A 22221-nucleotide genomic window follows, 5' to 3' on the forward strand; every position below is an offset into this window, starting at 1 on the left:
TGGTTATGAAATTATCTTCAGAAATATAGAGGATATTTATAGTAGAAGATACGATGATATCTTGAAATTTCTAACATCGATGGATGATGATGAAGATTTGTCCGTAGAGGTTTAGAGTCAGGAGCAAGGTAGTCGATAATAACTTCAGCAGATACTGAATCATTTGGATTCTTTGAAGACAGGTTTATTCTTTGTGATTTGTCCACAGCCTCCTTCATAGTTTGCTCAATCCGTTTTCCAGTTCCAAACATTCTCTTTTTTTTCTGAGCTTTTCCAACACACTATTCTTTATCATCAAACTTTTGACTGTTAAGGTCGTTTACAGTTTTTGCTGCTTCATCAACACTTTTCAAAATTTCGAGAACTAGTTCGCAGTTTAGGGTGTTTTTCAGAAACTTCACATTCGGAGTATGTAAGTCCAGGAGATAGACGTTATATGTACACATATATCTGTTGGCGTAAATATGCTGCGAGATTTCAAAATATTGATTGCTGATTCCCAGTAATTGGCAAGATAATTCTTGTTACAAGATGCAGATGAGTAAATGATAGGGTTTCGATAAATATAATGATTTTTCGGAAAGTCTAGGATCAGTGAAGTTGTTGGTAAGTTTATTGCTAATGTGGTGGAACATATACGGCTCCCTGGTAGCGATGGCGAAAGGGCAACGTATATATCGAGGTTATAATAAGATTGTTTCAACTGAAAAGTCGAGGTTGACTTGCTGGAGCTGTGACAAAACTGACTAATTTGAAAAGGAATCGCAAAGTTATTTTTGCTAATAAATGCCAAAGGGTTTGACACAGGTATGTGTTAAACTTTTACTTTGGTTTCGAGAGTTTTTCAGGTGTATGATTGTGGGTAACATGTGGTTGGATCATCATCTCGATTGTTCATTATTTGAAGTGTCTTCAGAAATTTTGGAGGGTTTGAACACCGATTGTAGTCGTGAATATATATATATATATATATATATATATATGATATTCTAGCATAGTTTTGAAGTCAAAGTATAGCTTTGAAAGATATTGAAATCTAAGAGTGATGTCTTCTGTTAAATTTTGACTTGGATTTTGATTTGTCAAAATCAGAATATGTAATCAAATTTGGATGAGAAGCATTGTTTTGATTTCTATGAAAGGATGTACATTGTTGTGAAAGTAGTGAGTATAGTTGATGATTGCGGAATCAGATTCGAAGAATATAACATATTAGTTGTGAATTTATATATCTCTCGGGTATTACCTACCCGTTAAATTTTTTTTTTTCACAAATAACATTTTTGTACAAATGAATTTTATTACAGTCTTTATGAAAATATATATGTATGTATATTTTCTTCCGATTTAATGTAGATTTAATAAGCTAATATTAAATTAAACTCATTTGATTTTCGGCTGGAATTAGAAATGAATAATTTCTAAAACTTTAGAATTTTCCTAATTTTCGTGGATTATTACTTCATCGTAAATGAAATTATGAATCAATGCTTCATCATTCATTTTTATTGATATCTACTCGGTGAATGATGTTGGTGTTCGTGGGATTCTTGTGAACTTCGCAAGGTACGAATGATGTTCTCTAGAAAGTTTCGAGTATATCGAAAGTGTAAAATCAAATATGTAATCTAATAATACAATACCACATGAAGCGACCCGTCCCAATCCATAAGGACGAATACAATAACATATGGTTACATTGCGAGGTTTTGACCTCTATATGATACATTTTACAAACACTACATTCGTTTTCAAAAGACAACCTTTCATTACATCGAAAGTTGACAGATATGCATGCCACTTCATAATATCCAAACTATAAATGACCTAATCTGTCATTTACTTAATAATAATCTTTATTGAACTCAATGACTTGAATGCAACGTCTTTTGAAATATGCCATGAATGACTCCAAGTAATATCACTAAAATGAGCAAATGCACAACGAAAGATTTCTTTAATACCTGAGAATAAACATGCTTTCAAGTGTTAACTAAAAGGTTGGTAAGTTCATTAGTTTATCGTAATCAATCATTTCCATAATTTTAATAGACTACAAGATTTCATTTTTCATAAATATCATTCTCATATCAGGCATTTCGCAAACTGCATAGAGATAAAAATCATTCATATGGATTGAACACCTCGTAATCGACCTTAACAAGATGCATATAGAATATCCCCATCATTCCTGGACAACTTCGGACATGATAAATTGGAAGTACTAAAGCATCCGCGACATGGATGAGGCTTGTTGGGCCCGATAGATCTATCTTTAGGATTCGCGTCAATTAGGGTGTCTGTTCCCTAATTCTTAGATTACCAGACTAAAAAGGGGCATATTCGATTTCGATAATTCAACCATAGAATGTAGTTTCGATTACTTGTGTCTATATCGTAAAACATTTATAAAACAGCGGATGTATTCTCAGTCACAAAAATATATATTGCAAAAGCATTTAAAAAGGGAGCAAATGAAACTCACAATACTGTATTTCGTAGTAAAAATACATATGACGGCATTGAACAAGTGCAAGGTTGGTCTCGGATTCACGAGCCTATATTAATTATGTATATTTATATGTTGGTCAATAACTGTCTAACAATTTAGGTCAGGTCATAGTGTATCACAATCCTAATGCTCGAGATCGATATGCAAAAGTCAACAAAAGTCAATTTGACCCAAAATGATTTACAAAATCTATACATGTTTATTATATAACATAAATAGTTGTTTTATATATTTAAATATATTTATCAGATTTTATTAGAGTAAATAATATAAGTCATTTATTAATAAAATTTATATAAAATTTATAAAAATATACTGTTATATATCTTAAGTATTAAAATTTATAAAGTTCATTTATTATCATAAAAATATAGTGGTATGTGTTATTAACGTAATTATATTACATGTGGTAAATTATCTTTGAATCACATATTCATTTGATAATTAATATTGATAATAAGTAAAAGTTGTATTATTTTGAAATAATAATAATTACTAATAATAGTAATAACAATATTTATTTACTAATGATGATATTAATTTAACACTAAAATGATAATAATAATGATATTTTATAATAACAATAATATTTCTATTAAAACGATAATTTTGATAAACTGATAGTTTTTAATTTTAACGATACTTTTAATAATAATAACGATAAAAATAATAAAATGATCGTTTTGATAAAAATATTAATTATTTTAATAATAATAATAATAATAATAATAATAATATTGATTATTAAATAATAATAATGATGATAATAACGATGATAATGATAACGATAACGATAACGATAGCGATAACGATAATAATCATTTTAACAATAATTCGTAAAATTATAGATAATTCAATTGACTATATCTTTTAATCCGTTCATCGAAACCATACGCTTTCTAAATGAAAAATTAATAATTTTTCAACAGCTTTCCAATGACATGCATATCATATACCTTATCTTAATTGCATATATATTAAATTCATGATCTATCGTAAACTATTTAACGATGAAAAATAAACTTTCAAGCATGAATAATCATATATACTTGAGCACTAGTCAGGGATACACTATTAATATATAAAAGTTAAGTTATGAGTGCTCACGTATCAATATTGAGATTCAATATTGCAGGAAAGTACGTAGACGCAACGGAGATGATAAACACTAGATTGACCTCATGAGCATACCCCTGAACCATACCCATAACCTCCATAGCTATAACCCATAATTTCCTTTGCTCTGTCCCTCTCGAAAATCCATTTTGAAATCACACTCTCATAAACCCGCTTATGACCTTGTCGTAATATTTTATGTATTCTAATACTAATAATAACACTAATATTACTAATAATAATATTAGGATTAATATTAATAATATAAATAATAATAATAATAATAATAATAATAATAATAATAATAATAATAATAATAATAATAATAATAATAATAATAATAATAATAATAATAATAAATATAATGATATATAGAGAGAGTGATCGATAGAGTTGGATGAAAATGAATCAAATGAATCAGAAATTCGATATTTAAACGATGTGCACCACACCTAACCCCTCATGCGATCGCATGAGGGTTGTATGGAGTGCCCATGCGATTGCATGAGGCTATGCTCCAGCTCACATTGCACTTAAACGAGACTGCTGACACTTTTATTTTTATTATATATAAATAATTATTTAATTTATATAATTATCTATATATTATATAATATTTAGGTGTATAGTAAATTTGTAATTTTAGTTCCGATAACTTGAACGTTGTCCCTCGACTAGTGTCTTGGTTCCGATTTTTTAAACAAAGTTTCGTACGCTTAGAAAACTAGCACTTTACGTTTCGTGACTCGTACCCTTGTTAATAATTACACTTAAATTAATGAAAAACTAACCCACTCAAAGTGTAACTTAATCTTTTGATTGTTTTGGTCATTTGCTTCTATAAATTATCGACTCGTTATATATATATATATATATATAATAGTATCCTTTTTAACTCAAAACATTTTATGACTAAGTTAAAATATATATATATATATATATATATATATATATATATATATATATATATATATATATATATTTCCATTTAGAATTATAAATTTATACATAATATATATGTTTGAAATATTTATCTAATAATACAATATTTGGCTTTTTAAAACTAATTATATTTCAAAGATTATTATATATAACTGTTTAAATAATAGAATTTACTATGTCGTATCTCGTTTACGTTTTTGAAATACTAAATATATAAATTTATAATATAAAGCTTTAATTGAATTCTTCTAATTCTATATAATCAATTTACCTTTATAAATAACAAATTACAATAACTCAGTTTTTGAAATCATTTTCATACGTTTGAAAATAGATCAGTCAAATATTATGAAATTCAGTTCTCCACTAACTTTTGTTTAACCCACGTCAATTGACACATTTGTTCTTACATGTAAATGACTTTATCATTTATTCCGAATACCATTAAAAAGGAAAGGTTTCCTAAATCAAAGTGGACCTCTTAACAGAGACTCGTAATTATACAATGTATCTGATAAATCAAACATTTGATCTTATCTTCTAATTCCATCGATAAACATATTGAAACCAATATGTTCATGTAAGGTATTATACGTTTAATACTTTGTTAATATTCTCAAGTTATAATATATACATATACATATTTAATTAAATAATGGTTCATGAATCGTCGGAATCCGGTCAAGGTTAAATGAATGTATGAACACAGTTTAAACTCTTGAGATTCAACTTAAAAACTTTGCTTATCGTGTCGGAATAATATAAAGATAAAGTTTAAATTTGGTCGGAAATTTCCGGGTCGTCACACCTCTTCGTGAATTCCAACGGATCTTAACAACAGGAATAGAGCTTTGTTTCACGCCTTTAACCGCACGACAATTTTTAAGATTCGAGATGTGAAATGTATGAACTTTAATTAACAGGAAGTGTTGACTAAAAATTACCATTCAGTCAATGTTTGTTAAAACAAGGTTCACACTTAATTACGGTGGGGATCTACATTTTCGTTCGTATGAGGCCTCCAATAAAACTTCTCCACATCGTGATACATTTTACTAGAGCCTGGGTGAATTGAATATTTAGTCTTATGGACTTCATCCCTGACTAGTTCTTGAAAATTTCTGAGTAGCGGTGATTTTTATTGGATCGACATGTATTCCTTCAATATCAACTACATGTCCAAGAAATTGTACGGTTCGCAGCCAAAGTTCACATTAGAAAACTTGGCATTTAGTTGTTCCTTCTTTAAGAGCTCTAGAATCAATCGCAGAGCTCTAGAATCAATCGCAAATGTTGCTCATGTTCTTTCTCGCTCTTGAAATAAATTAAGATGTCATCAATGGAAACGATCACGAATTTACCAAGATAAGGTTTGTATGCATGGTTCATAAGATCCATGAATACAGCAGGAGCATTGGTTAAACCAAAAGGCATGACAAGAAACTTATAGTGTCTATAACAAGTTCGGAAAGTAGTCTTAGAAACATCAGTTTCCTTGACTCTCAATTGATGATAACCCAACCTAAGATCAATCTTCGAATAGATACTTGACCCTTGTAGTTGGTCAAACAGGTCGTCAATACGCAGGAGTGGATAACGATTCTTGGTGGCTAGCTTGTTGAGTTCTCGATAATCAATACACATTCTCAATGTGCCACCTTTCTTCTTAATGAAAAGAACGGGTGCTCCCTGTGACGACCCGGAAATTTTCGAGCAAATTTAAACTTAATCTTTGAATGTTTCCAACACGATAAGCAAAGTCTGTAATGTTGAGTCTCGAAAATATTGAACTGTTTCAGATATCTATTTGACCCTCGACTATTTCCGACGATTCACGAACCATTATCTGTAAATATATATATATATATATATATATATATATATATATATATATATATATATATATATATATATATATATATATATATATATATATATATATATATATATATTTGAAAGAGAAACTTATTTGAGTTAGTTTATTTGTGTAAATAAAATAATACATGACATTACTATAAATCTATCTATATATGAAAAGTACATTGAATATATATAATTTAGAATTTATTTAATAAACGCTCGTAGCACTCGTTTACCATCTTGATGGTTATTAATCAAGTTAAAAATGAATTTATATGATTTTAAAATAAAAGGTGATCCGAAAATGAGTTATATAAGTTACAGGCTTATTAAAAGTATACTTAGGATCTAATTATTTAATTTTAACACTTTTTATATTTTACCCATAAATGAGAGGGACAGTCGATGTAATTTTTATTTATTAAATTAATGACTGAATTTTATACCATAATGACTAAAATAAATAAATATAGTTAACTTAAAAATATGAGATTTTTCTGAACACTTTTATCCGTCACTGATTTCGCACAATACACAGTCCGTGGAAACTGTCGGTAATATAATCCAAAGGTTTCGATGGCTGTACTGTTTTCACACGTTTTCTTTCTTAGATTGTCACTTATCATTATTATATAATTATATGATTACTTTTAATTATTAATAAATCTTAGCTTTTAGATATATATGTACATGTACATACTTCTGCATAATGGAAGAAACCATTTGATTGCTACAACAATCTATCACACTTCTTATTTTGAGTTGAGACACAACCCACAAACCATCGACCACCTCGGTTGAACCTTTGTCGCCTACCATACAAGACCACCATACACCACAGGGCACCACCAATAACCACCCCCTCAATCTCTCACTCTCTATCTTCTATTTTTACTCAAGAACACCCACAACCAAACCACCCTTGCATCATCCACGTTCATCACCTATATTACCAAACCGTAGCCAACTCCTTCACAACAAACATCTCATGATTCCTATATCCTTTTCGTTTGAACAACACCACCATCGGCTCTCACCACCATCTTCCACCACGATCACCACCTTTCACCACTTTTCGAAACCCACCATGAACACCCCCACTATTATCTTACGGATGCTATTCGAGCAAACCCACTATCATCATCCCCTACGAGTGTATACATCATGTTCTATATTCGAAAATCCAAACAAAATCATATATATATTCGAACAATTATGAACCCACACCCGTACGCCATATGTTTCTGTTTAATTCTAACAACCAAGGACTCACGGCTACAACCATAACAACCACCCTATGAACCTGCTACAGTTTTCTGTTTTCAACCAAAACTATCACCAAAACCCACCATTATCAAACACCCACTACTGTTCATCGTCATCTTTGTAAACCACTACCATCGAATCGTTCCTGCTACTATACTGCTGCTGTTACAGTTCTGATTGAGCAGCCTTCATTACCACTCCAACACCTCGAGTTAAAGTTATTACATACTCATCTCCATTGCTCAAAATTTTCTATTTCTACTTCAGTCAACCATCAAAAAACCATCATCAATCCACCATCTTTTGAGCTACTAGTTTCCTGTTTTGCTACAAACCATCGAAACCTTACTGTTCGCTGCCTTCTTCTTCCTGTTTATGTTCGTAAAACCACAACCATCACTACCATCATCACTGTTTTGCAATCATTGCCTGTTGTTACTATTCTCGTTCTATTTTGCAGCTGAAGTCATTACCACAACCACCTTTATCGAGCACCACACCATTAAAATAGCTGCTAATGTGCTCCTGTGATTCACTACGATATATTTTTCTATTCCTGTTACTATTACGAACGATAAGGGTGATGATAGTGATACGTATGATGAAGACGATGATATAAGGATGATGAAACCGTAAGAAGATGATGAATAGAAGTTTGACTGTGTTAAGATTTCAGCGACAACTCCTGCTTATTCCCTTTCGCGTTTAAAAAAAAAGAAAAGAAATTATAAACCGTAAACCCTTTTTGATTATTTGATATTCTTGGGCCATTTGGAATAATTGTTGTTGGACCAAAGTAGTTCTAGATCGTTGAAGATTGGGCCGCTAGTGGACTGATTAGGATTCATACTTGGACTGTTTCTTTTGGGCCAGAACAAGCCCAGTTCATTTGAAAGAAGAAAGGGAAAACAGAAATAAATGGGTATATACTGTTGGGGTGATATCATTTCTAGGAAAACAGAAGTAGAGGGATGGTTTAGGGGTGTTTGGGGGTGAGCGAGAGGTTACAGGTTCGAGCCTGGTTTGGAACATTTTTTTTAGAATGTCTTTGGAAGGTAGTTTTCTATATCAAAAATTATTATTATAATTATTATCATTAGAAGTAAAGTGATTAATAAAATTATTATTATTATTATTACTAACATTAATATTAGTATTAACATTATTATTATCATTAACATTAGTATTATTATCATATTTATAGTTATTATTACCATTAATTACTATGATTAACATAAGTATTACTATTAATAATATCATTACTATTATTAATAAGATTATCATTATTAGTAAGTTATTATTATTAAAAGTTATCATTTTTACAACTATATTAGTATTGAAAGAATCATTATTAGTAAAACTATCATTTTATCTTTATTACTAAAAACATCATTGTTAGTAAAATTATTATTATTATTAAAATCATTATCTTTATTAATTTTTTTTAATTTAACATTTTTATTATTATTATTATTATTATTATTATTATTATTATTATTATTATTATTATTATTATTACTACTATCATTATTATTACTATCTTTAATCTAGTATTATTGTTAAATTAACAAATAAAGGATCTTTATATAAAAATATATTTAATACACATAATTTAACTATATTAATATCTTTATTTACTTAAAATATAAAATATATAAAATGAATATACTTAATTTAATAATGAAACCTATAAGTTATTAATATAAAAATTATATCACTAATAATAATATACATATATATTTTGTTCGTTTACGATTATATGATTTAATAGATATACAATTAATATAGGTTTGTGAATCCCATGCCAACCCTACACTTGTTCATTGTCGTCATATGTATTTTTACTACAAAATACAGTACGGTGAGTTTCATTTGCTCCCTTTTTAAATGCTTTTGCAATATATATTTTTGCGACTGAAAATACATGCGCTTTTATAAATGTTTTACGAAATAGACACAAGTAATCGAAATTACATTCTATGGTTGAATGATCGAAGCTGAATATGCCCCTTTTAGCCTGGTAATCCAAGAATTAGGGAACATCACTAATTTTGAGAATTAGTGCACCCCTAATTGACGCGAATCTTAAAGATAGATCTATTGGGCCCAATAAACCCCATCCGTTGTAGCGGATGCTTTAGTACTTCGAGTTTTTATATCATGTCCGATGGATGTCCCGGAATGATGGGGATATTCTTATATGCATCTTGTTAATGTCGATTATCAGGTGTTCAATCCATATGAATGATTTTTTGTCTCTATGCATGGGACGTATATTTATGAGAAATGGAAATGAAAATCTTATGGTCTATTAAAATGATGAAAATGATCGATTATGTTAAACTAATGAACTCACCAACCTTTTAGTTGACACTTGAAAGCATGTTTATTCTCAGGTATGAAAGAAATCTTCCGCTGTGCATTTGCTCATTTTAGAGATATTATCTGGAGTCATTCATGACATATTTCAAAACACGTTGCATTCGAGTCATTGAGTTCATCAAGAATATTATTAAGTCATTTATAGTTGGATGTATTATGAAATGGTATGCATGCCGTCAACTTTAATTGAAATGAAAGTTTGTCTTTTAAAAACGAATGCAATGTTTGTAAAATGTATCATATAGAGGTCAAGTACCTCGCGATAAAATCAACTATTGTGAATCGTTTATATTGTATATGAACGGGTCCTTTCACTCCTACAAAAACAAGCTAGGACGAATGAAATCTTTCTCCAAAAGTTCTTTGGAGTTGGCTAGCTAATTCCTTCATTTCGGTTAGAGATAATCGGTATGATGCCTTGATAATGCTAAAAACGAACATATATTTCATAGCATTATCCTTCAAGAAAGACAAGCTTTTAGTTGCAATTGTTCTTATTTCAAGTAATTATCGTTTAAATAATAAAAGGTGAAGACAAAAGACAGATTCGACGATTTGAAGACGCAAATGACCAAAAAGCTAAAAAGTACAAAGTACAATTCAAGTGGTTCAATTTATTGATGAGAAACGTCTCAAAATTACAAAAGTACAAGCCGCAAAATGCAAAGTACAAGATATTAAATTATACGAAAAGCCGTTCGAAAATCCGGAACCGAGACATGAACCAACTTTCAACGCTCGACGCAACGGAGCTGAAAGTACAAGTCAACTATGCACAAGAATATAATATAATATTAAAATAATTCATAATAAGAATAATAATAAATAATAAAAAGTTGTTAATTGAGCATAGTTAAGGGGTCATAAGTGAAAATTTCAAATTCATCATTTGCCTATAAAACGAGACTACGGAGTAATGAAAGATACACCTTTTTCTATTTTCTAAATCTCTTACTCTCTCAATATATTTATATTAATATTATAATTTTAATATTAAAGTTTAATAATAATAAGGTTATGTTAGCGAATGTTTTAAGTTTGTAAGTCGAAACTCTGTCCGTGTAACACTACGCTATTAATACTCATTGTAAGTTATGTTTAAATTATTTTTATTAATGTCTCGTAGCTAAGTTATTATTATGCTTATTTAAGCCGAAGTAATCGTGATGTTAGACTAAATATTAAAGACGGGATAATTGGGTTTTGGACCATAATTGGGGTTTGGACAAAAGATCGACACTTGTGGAAATTAGACTATGGGCTATTAATGGGCTTTATATTAACTAAATGATACCTCATTAATTTAATATAAAGGTTATGATTTGATGTATCTATATATAACCACATACGCTTAATCGGGTACGATGAGCGGCATATTTATAAGTATGAATTATTGTTCATTTGATCGGACACGGGGATGATTTAATAGTTACTAGACTCATTAAAACAGGGGTAGATTACATTCAAGGGTAATTGGTGTAATTGTTAACAAGGTATTAAAACCTTGGATTACACACAGTCGATAACCTGGTGTATTCATTAAACAAAGTATTAAGACCTTGTTACAGTTCGAATCCCCAATTAGTTGGAATATTTGACTTCGGGTATAAGGATAATTTGACGAAGACCCTCGCACTTTATAATTATGACCGATGGACTATTATAGACAAAACCTTATGGACATATCGAATAATCCAGGACAAAGGACAATTAACCCATGGTAATAAATTAAAATCAACACGTCGAACATCATGATTACGGAAGTTTAAATAAGCATAATTCCTTATTTTATATCTCATCGTACTTTTATTTACTGTCATTTTATTTATCGCACTTTTAATTTATTGTACTTTTAATTATCGTCATTTACTTTACACTTTAAATTAAGTTATATTTTGCATTAGGTTTTAATTGTGACTTAAGTTTTAAAATCGACAAACCGGTCATTAAACGGTAAAAACCCCCAAAGTTACCTATAATTACTATATATCACTAAATCTAGTTTAACTACTTAATTAACTAATTTGACCTAGTAAGACACCCAATAATAGTGTCCACGGATCGACCTCCCGGACTTTACCTTAGCTATATTATTACACGATAGGTATACTTGCCTTTTGTGTTTTAGTTTAATTTAGGTGATTTCCTGTAGTAAATAAATATAAAACTGATAGCCGTTTCATACACACCTTCTAGAACACATCAAGTTTTTGGCGCCGCTGCCGGAGACACTTTTTGTGTCTTCACGGGGTATTTAAGTTTTTTTTTTAGTTTTTGATTGATTAAAGATATATTAATTTAAATATAATAATTTAATAAATATAATAATATAATAATATTGAAATAAAATATAATAATATAATAATATTGAAATAAAAAATAATAATATAATAATAATTTTGAATCAAATTTGAATCGTAAAGTTTTAAAAAGTCGTATTTATTAAATACTTCAGGGGTATATTATGTAACTTATAATTAATAATTTTTATCATGTCGCTTTTATGTGAATAGTAAATTAATTAATTTCGTTTTATTTACTATTCATGAATAGTAAATGAGTTAAAAAAGTTTTTTAAAAAAATTAATAAATTTTTTTTATTAATTTCATAAAAAAAAAGGAAAAAAAAATTTTTGAAAACAAAAAAAATTAAAATCCTTAAAAAAAGAAATATTAAAATCGTTAAAAAAATATATAAAAATAAATTTTTTTTTTAAAAAAAAATTTTAAAAAAATATATATATATATATATTTTTAAGATTTTGTCTATAAAATTAAAAAAAAATGTATTTATTTTAAGTTTTATTACCTTTAGATTTTTAGACTCTAGTTACAACTTTTAGTATTAAGTTTAGTTTTGCCATAGTTATTTTTATACTTTTAGATTTTTAGGCTTTGCCGTAAAATCACTTAAGTGCATTTTCTTTAGACTAAGATTTAGGTGGCTTAAAATTTTGCGACGCCGTGTTAAAATTTTAGTATAATTTTAAGTAATTGCCGTTTTTCGTTTAGAATTCCTTTTAAGTTTCGACGCGCTACTTTCTTATTTTTATTTTTCGACCTTTTATTTTTTTCGACGTTTTTCGACGCAATCTTTTTCTTTCTTATTTCTCGACGCTCTAGTTTTTAGGATATAGAATTTTCTATTTCTTCTCTAAAATTTCAAATGAAAAATTATTTTAAGCGATTAAATTAATAGACATCCAAATTTTCTGGTTCGTAGTAATAGTTGGATTTGTTAGTGGCTGAGTTTTGAGCTTCTGATTTAAAGGGTTCTGGCTCCCTAATGCATCTATTGGCTATTCGAAACGTGGGCAAAAGCAGAAAAGTCTATTAATTTGATAACTTATATAATTTTTATCTTTTATAACTAATAGGATATTCAGTGAATGCACCGAGCAAACGCTCACCACCTTTTATACGTTCACCACCTGTAACTCGATCAAGACATCTATCCAATATTGTCGCCGTTGATTTTTCTTTAGAATTGTCATCTAGTCGACCAAGTACTCCAACTCAAATTTCCGATAATCCATTTTTTGAACCCAATCTCACAATTGAGAATCCGGAGGGACAATTCCAAGATCCTGGTCCACTAATCATTCCTCCTGAATCACAAATCATACAATCAGAGATTGTCGAGGAAGAAACCATTAAATCAGAATCCTCTAGTGATTCAGATTCAACAAATTCAATCATGGAAAATCTGGAACCTCTAAGTATGGAAGACCGAATGCGAGCTAAACGCACTGGCCAAGGTCACGCAATCACTCAAACAGGCATTAATGCACCAGATTATGAAATCAAAGGACAAATCCTACACATGGTAACTAATCAATGCCAATTTAGTGGTGCACCGAAGGAAGATCCAAATGAACATCTTCGTACCTTTAACAGGATTTGTACTTTATTCAAAATCAGAGAAGTTGAGGATGAACAGATCTATCTTATGTTATTTCCCTGGACTTTAAAGGGAGAAGCCAAAGATTGGTTGGAATCGTTACCTGAAGGGGCGATTGATACATGGGATGTTTTAGTTGAAAAATTTCTTAAACAATTCTTTCCGGCATCTAAAGCCGTGAGACTTCAAGGAGAAATAGTTACGTTCACACAAAAGCCAAATGAAACTCTTTATGAGGCGTGGACAAGATTTGAAAAGTTATTAAGAGGATGTTCGCAACATGGTTTAGACACTTGTCAAATAGTACAAATATTCTACCAAGGATGCGACATCACTACAAGAAAAGACATCGATATAGCAGCTGGTGGTTCCATTATGAAGAAAACCGCAACTGATGCTTACAAAATTATTGATAACACTGCTTCCCACTCACATGAGTGGCATCAAGAAAAAGATATCGTTAGATCATCTAAAGCAGCTAGAGCCGATTCTAGCCATGACTTTGATTCCATTTCTGTAAAGATAGATGCTGTCGAGAGACGAATGGAAAAGATGACTAAAGATATTCACTCAATACGAATTAGTTATGAACAGTGTGGAGGACCACATTTGACAAAAGATTGTCTCAGTAGTGAACTAACAATGGAACAAAGAGAGAATGTTTCATACATAAACCAAAGGCCTGAAAATAATTATCAGAATAATTATCAACTGCCAAGACCAATCTACAATCAAAACCAGAATTATAACCGAAATGTTCCATACAACAACCAACAAGGTCCTAGCAATCAACAAGTATCCAATAATACTTACAATCAGCAAAGACCTATTTTTCAAAACAAACCACCACAAACTGATGATAAAAAGCCAAATTCAGAAGATATGATGTCAAATCTAGTTGAATCTCAAACGCAATTTTTCATATCTCAGAAACAAACCAATGAACAAAATGCTCAAGCATTTAGAAATCAACAAGCTTCGATTCAAAATTTAGAACAAGAAGTAAGCAACCTAGCAAGGTTAATAGGTGAAAGAAAATCGGGAAGTTTACCTAGTGATACAAATGCTAACCCCCAGAATGAAACAGCTAAAGCCATTACCACAAGAAGTGGTATTACACTTAAACCACCTGAAATGCCTGTAATCTCTGATGAAGCTATTCCTACTCCACAAGAACTACAATCTGAGCAAGATAAGGAAACAGAACCGGTAGTTGAAAAGGTTAATGAAGATAACACAATTAAGGCTAAACCTTATGTTAAACCATACCAACCACCACTTCCTTACCCGAGTAAAATGAAAAAAGAGAGACTTGAAGCCGAGCAATCCAAATTCTTGGATATGTTTAAACAGATAAATGTTAATCTTCTTTTCATTGATGTGATTTCAGGAATGCTTAGATATGCTAAATTTCTGAAAGATCTAATCACAAATAGAAAGAAAATGGAAGAACTCTCGACTGTTACTATGAATGCTAATTGCTCTGCAGTACTATTGAATAAGATACCAGAAAAATTATCTGATCCAGGAAATTTCACGATTCCATGTTTTCTGGGTAGTCTTAGTTCAATAGAAGCATTGGCAGATTTAGGTGCTAGTATAAATTTAATGCCGTATTCACTATACGCTAAACTAGACCTTGGAGAATTGAAACCAACACGAATAAGCATACAACTAGCCGATCGATCAGTAAAATATCCTAGAGGGATAATGGAGAACATGCTAGTTAAAGTTAGTACTTTAGTATTTCTAGTAGATTTTGTTATTCTGGACATGGAAGAAGATTCTCGAGTTCCTCTCATATTAGGAAGACCATTCTTAAACATGGCTAAAGCAATAATAGACGTGTTTGGTAAGAAACTGACCCTAAGTATAGAGGACGAGAGTGTCACCTTTTCAGTTGATAGAGCCATGCAACAACCGCAATCTGCAGATGATACATGTTATTATATTCAAACTATAGATTCACATGTAGAATTGTTAGAAGAATTTCCAGAATTACAAGGAACAGGAGAATGTTCTTTAGGAGAAGGAACTGAACCAATTGATAAAACTGAAATGTTAGCTACACTTATGGCTAATGGATATGAACCAACAACAGAAGAAATTCAAATGCTAAAAGAAGAAGACAGATATCGATATAAATCATAGATAGAAGAACCACCGACATTAGAGTTAAAGCCACTTCCAAACCATTTAGAATATGCTTATTTACATGGTGAATCCGAATTACCTGTAATAATATCGTCTTCTCTTACTGAAAATGAAAAATCTCAACTCATTTCTGTGCTAAAAGCTCATAAACCAGCTATTGCATGGAAAATTCATGATATTAAAGGAATAAGTCCTTCGTATTGCACACATAAAATCCTTATGGAAGAAGGTCATAAAACATATGTGCAACGATAAAGAAGACTAAATCCTAATATGCAAGATGTTATTAAGAAAGAAATTATTAAACTGCTTGATGCAGGTTTAATTTATCCAATCTCTGATAGTCCATGGGTAAGCCCAGTTCAATGCGTACCTAAGAAGGATGGCATGACTGTCATCACAAATGAGAAAAATGAGCTTATTCCTACTAGGACTGTAACAGGATGGCGTGTTTGTATTGATTATAGAAAATTAAATGACGCCACCAGAAAAAATCACTTTCCCTTACCTTTCATTGATCAAATGTTGGAAAGATTAGCCGGAAATAGTTACTATTGTTTTCTTGATGGTTTTTCCGGATATTTTCAAATTCCAATAGCACCCGAGGACCAAAAGAAAACCACATTCACGTGCCCTTATGGTACTTTTGCTTATAAACGCATGCCATTTGGACTTTGCAACGCCCCTGCAACCTTTCAAAGGTGCATGATGGCGATTTTTCACGACATGATAGAAGAATGCATGGAAGTTTTCATGGATGACTTTTTAGTCTTCGGTGATACTTTTGAAATATGTCTAGTTAATCTTGAACGGATGCTTATTAGATGCGAACAATCAAATCTAGTTCTTAATTGGGAGAAATGCCATTTCATGGTCAATGAAGGCATCGTTCTTGGTCATAAAATTTCAAAGGAAGGAATTGAAGTAGATAGAGCTAAAGTAGATGTAATTGCTAAACTTCCACATCCCACCAATGTTAGAGGAGTTAGGAGTTTTCTAGGGCATGCCGGTTTTTACCGACGTTTCATAAAAGATTTTTCTAAAATTGCCACTCCTATGAATAAACTCCTAGAAAAGGATGCTCCATTCATCTTTTCAGATGAATGCATCAAATCTTTTAATATTCTTAAATAAAAACTCACTAATGCGCCGATCATGATAACTCCAAATTGGAATCTACCATTTGAACTCATGTGCGATGCAAGTGATTTTGCAATGGGAGCCGTTTTAGGACAAAGGATTGAAAAACGATTTCAACCTATTTAATATGCTAGTAAGACGTTACAAGGAGCACAAATGAATTACACAACTACTGAAAAAGAACTCCTTGCTATTGTCTTTGCTTTTGACAAATTTCGTTCATATCTCGTTCTAGCTAAGACGGTGGTCTATACTGATCATTCTGCTCTTAGATACCTTTTTTGAAACAAGATGCCAAACCACGATTAATCCGTTGGATTTTACTCTTACAAGAATTCGATATTGAAATCTGAGACAAAAAGGGAGCAGAAAATCTCGCCGATGATCATCTTTCTCGTCTTGAAAATCCTGAATTAGAAGTTCTAAATGAATCGGCCATACAAGACAACTTTCCTGATGAATATCTATTGAAGATAGATTATAATGAAATTCCATGGTTTGCAGACTATGCAAACTACTTAGTATGTGAATTCCTTGAAAAAGGATTGTCGTACCAAAAACGAAAGAAATTCTTTAGTGATATAAAACACTATTTCTGGGAAGATCCACATTTGTTTAAAAGTTGTCCCGATGGAATAATACGCCAATGTGTATTCGGAGATGAAGCTAGTCAAATCTTAAACCATTGTCACACAGGACCAACAGGAGGGCATTATGGGCCTCAACTTACAGCAAGAAAAGTTTATGATGCTGGATTCTATTGGCCTGCAATTTTCAAAGACGCACACCTTCTTTGCAAATCCTGTGATGCTTGTCAAAGGGTCGGAAAAATAAGTCAACGTGATGAAATGCCACAAAATGTCATTCAAGTATGTGAAGTGTTTGACATTTGGGGTATTGACTTTATGGGTCCATTTCCAAAATCTCATAATAATCTCTACATTCTCGTTGCCATTGATTATGTATCTAAATGGGCGTAAGCACAAGCTCTCCCAACTAACGATGCACGAGTTGTAGTCAACTTTTTAAACATCTTTTTGCTAGGTTTGGAACAACGAAAGCTTTAATAAGTGATCGGGGTACTCATTTTTGTAATAATCAACTTGAGAAAGTTCTCAAAAGATATGGAGTAACTCATAAAATCTCCACTGCTTATCATCCACAAACAAGTGGACAAGTTTAAAATACCAACCGAGCATTAAAACGTATTCTAGAGAAAACCGTAGGATCAAATTCGAAGGAATGGTCCATGAAATTGGAGGATGCACTTTTTGCTTTTAGAACAGCCTACAAAACTCCAATTGGAACCACACCTTTTAAACTCGTTTACGGAAAAGCATGTCACCTTCCAGTAGAAATTGAGCACAAAGCATTTTGGGCTTTGAAAACATGTAATCTTGATTTACATGAAGCCGGACGTTTAAGGTTAAGTCAACTAAACGAATTAGAAGAATTAAGACATGAAGCATATGAAAATTCATTAATCTATAAAGAAAGAACGAAGAAATGGCATGATAAAAGAATTAGAAGTTCAAAAGAATTTAAAGAAGGAGACAGAGTTCTTCTTTTCAATTCACGATTCAAGCTATTTCCTGAAAAATTGAAATCAATATGGTCTGGACCATTCATATTCAAAAGAGTTTTCCCATATGGAATAATAGAGTTGATAAATTCAAATGGGATTGAATTTAAAGTTAATGGTCACAGAGTTAAACATTACGTACATAATCCGATGGAAGTTGACAATGAAGTTAATCATAATTTCATCACCAAAGAAAACCCTCAGAATGAAAACATAAATATGTTATCAACAACATATGAAAAACAAAAATTGGAAGATGGAGAATCTTCAAACTGGAGTGATGAAGAAGAATTTTTATACAAACCTCCCATTCTAAGAAATGAAGAAAAATGTGAACAAGAAGTGGAAGAACCAAGAAAAGATCACCCAGATAAGGTTAACAAACCAAATCTACTTACTAAAGTGGGAGATCCTGGTGAATTTATCATTTCTTGTTTACTTAATGATGGTGCTATGTATAATGGACTCGCAGATTTAGGAGCAAGTGCAAATGTTATGCCTCTTTCCTTATACAAAAGATTAAGTGTGGGTAAATTAAGACCAACCAAAATAGGTGTTCAATTATTTGATCAAACCATTAAACATCCGGTTGGAATAGCAAACAATTTACTTGTTAAAGTGGGAAGTTTGACCTTTGTTGCAAACTTCATAGTTATTAATATGGAGGAAGACCTTGATATTCCTCTAATTTTAGGTCGCCCATTTTTAGCAACCACCAAAGCATTCATTGATGTAAGAAAAGGTAGAATGACACTTAGGGATGGTGTAACGACCCTGGATTTTCCAACGTATTTATTAATAATTATTATTATTAATACTTGTGATTAAACAAATGTATGTTATTACATTTACTTGTTGCCATGATTAACCGTACATGACTTTTAATTGCCCGAAACGTATTTGTGACACACGAAATTTTCACGAATAATATTTTTAGAATATTATTTACATTCATGATTAAGTTTATTAATCATTTTAATTAACTAAGGTTACTAGTTAATTACTTGGGCTTCGTTGGACTTAAGTTGTTAAATACTTGGACTTGGGCTTTAATTAATGTTAGTGGACTTAAAGAGCCCACCCTAATTCCTTAGTGGACTAGTTAGCCCACTAACATTTGTAAGTATTATTTAGAATATAACTAGTTAGTTGAAGTCACTTGGAATCTTGTTACATGTTACTTCCCATGTAATCACCCATAATAACCAATCTTTTAAGCTTTACTTGCATGAGACTAGTGGACTCTTGCCCTCCCCCTTTCCTTCCTTGTGACCGACGGCCTAGAAGGCCTTGAAGGGTGCATTTTGTTTCACTTTTGTATTAATCCTCACTTGTATTCTCTCATCTCCAAAAACACACACATACTTGCTTCATCTTTTCTCTCATTTTTCTCTCCTTTTTCTCTCTAGATTGTAAGTAAATTGAACTTATTTTCTCTTCTTCTTTTCTTGTTAAAAACCGTGGCCTAGATCTTCATCATCATCATTCTTTGTTGTTTGTTGTTACTTGTCCTTGATTGTTGTTGATTACATATAGTTGTTTACTTACTTGTGTTACTTACTTCCAAGTTTTCAAGAATCAAACTTATTAGTTTATTCTTCATCTTACCTTGTATTTAAAAGAACAAGCAAGAACATAAGCTTTCTAGTTATGTTCTACACTTGTTGTTTTAAAAAGATTTAAGTTCATGTGTTGTGAAAGCATACTTGTAATTCATGTTAGTAAACTTTAAAGTTTACTTTCTTAAAGATCAAACTTTGGTTTGAATCTTTAAAGTATGAACCACCATGAATTATTTACTTGTTTACTTAGTTTATTACTTCATATTATGCACTTTAAATTTATGTTTGTTGGTTGTTATTGGTCAAATGTTACTAGTTAACTTTGATCTCATTAATCTTGAACTAAAATTAACTTCAAAAGTTCAAGAATATGTAAGTTTGTTTCTTTAATTATAACTTGATACACTTATGTTAGATCTAGACTTTTGAGTCTTGGATCTTCAAGATCAAACTAAGAATTATGTTCTACAACTTAAGATCTTGATTTCATAAGTTTACTTTCAAGTTTGTAACTTATTATTAGTTTTAAAGTTCATGTATGTGTTAGATCTAAGACTTTGATGTAACTTTGGTTCATCAAAACACTTGCAACACTTAAGTGAGTTGTGCTTCATGTCTTAGACTTACACTTAGGTTAAGATGGTCAAACCTTGGTGAAAATGATGTAAACACATCAACGTGTTGTACACTTGAAGCTATATGCATCAAGGATGAGAACCATGATAAGCATCGAGCACCAAGAACCACCGGAACCTACTGACCCTACTGTTTCACTATTTCTGTGTCTGACCCATATGACCTGGGCTACTGTAACCATGACTTTCAGATATCTCTGTTCTAGTAGATAACTTTTCATATAGGACTCGTCTTAATCCGAGTTACGGTTTAGGATTTATGGCCCTCCGACCGTCACTATGTCCATTTAACGTTGTGCTGAAAATTCTGACCTACTCGCACTTAGACCGTCGCCACGGTCAAACAAAGACGATTTTGCTTCTGTAATTTTTACCACAACTAAAAGACTCATATACGGAGCCATGGCCACTGGTCTCATCTTATTTCAGTAGGTTTAGAGGCCGTGGCGACTGACCGAACTCAGCCTTTGTTTTAAACTACTTTCATAAACGAAACTTACTTTACACCTTTTTGTTAATGATGAATGATGATTGTAACGACCCGTCAAAATCGCTATTGACGCGGCACGTTAATCATTGATTCCACAGTGAGGTTTTGACCTCTATATGATACGTTTTGATAAAATATTGCATTCATTAAAATAAGTGACTTTCTAAACATAGAAAGTTATAAACATATGGGCGAGTGCTTAGGTATAAGCAAAACCCCAAAATACATAAGTCTTTAATTTACAGGTTGACATCACAGTCCAATTATTTATTACACAACGCAGTTTTATTTTGAATGCAATAAACTTTGTACAAAGCATGAGAGACTCCATGCAGGCAACAAGCACATCACAGCGGAAGCATTCTAAGGACCTGAGAATAAAACATGCTAAAAAGTCAACACGAATGTTGGTGAGTTATAGGTTTAATTGCTCGAGTCATAAACATATATAAAGATAGACCACAAGATTTCATCAAAAGTTTATCAATAGATTCTACGTAACAGAGCACCCTGGTAACTAAACTTAACGCTATAGTGATAATTACCCCATTCGTTTTAATACGCGCAAACCAACGTGTCTTAAACTCAAATAACATACGTCCGTTAAAAGGCTAGCGCTCTAGCTCGGACGGGGATGTCAAGCCCTATGGATCCATATACAATTATTCGCGCCCACCAG

This window comes from Rutidosis leptorrhynchoides, chromosome 4 (genome assembly GCF_046630445.1).
Source record: "Rutidosis leptorrhynchoides isolate AG116_Rl617_1_P2 chromosome 4, CSIRO_AGI_Rlap_v1, whole genome shotgun sequence".
In the NCBI taxonomy this organism is placed as follows: Eukaryota; Viridiplantae; Streptophyta; class Magnoliopsida; order Asterales; family Asteraceae; genus Rutidosis; species Rutidosis leptorrhynchoides.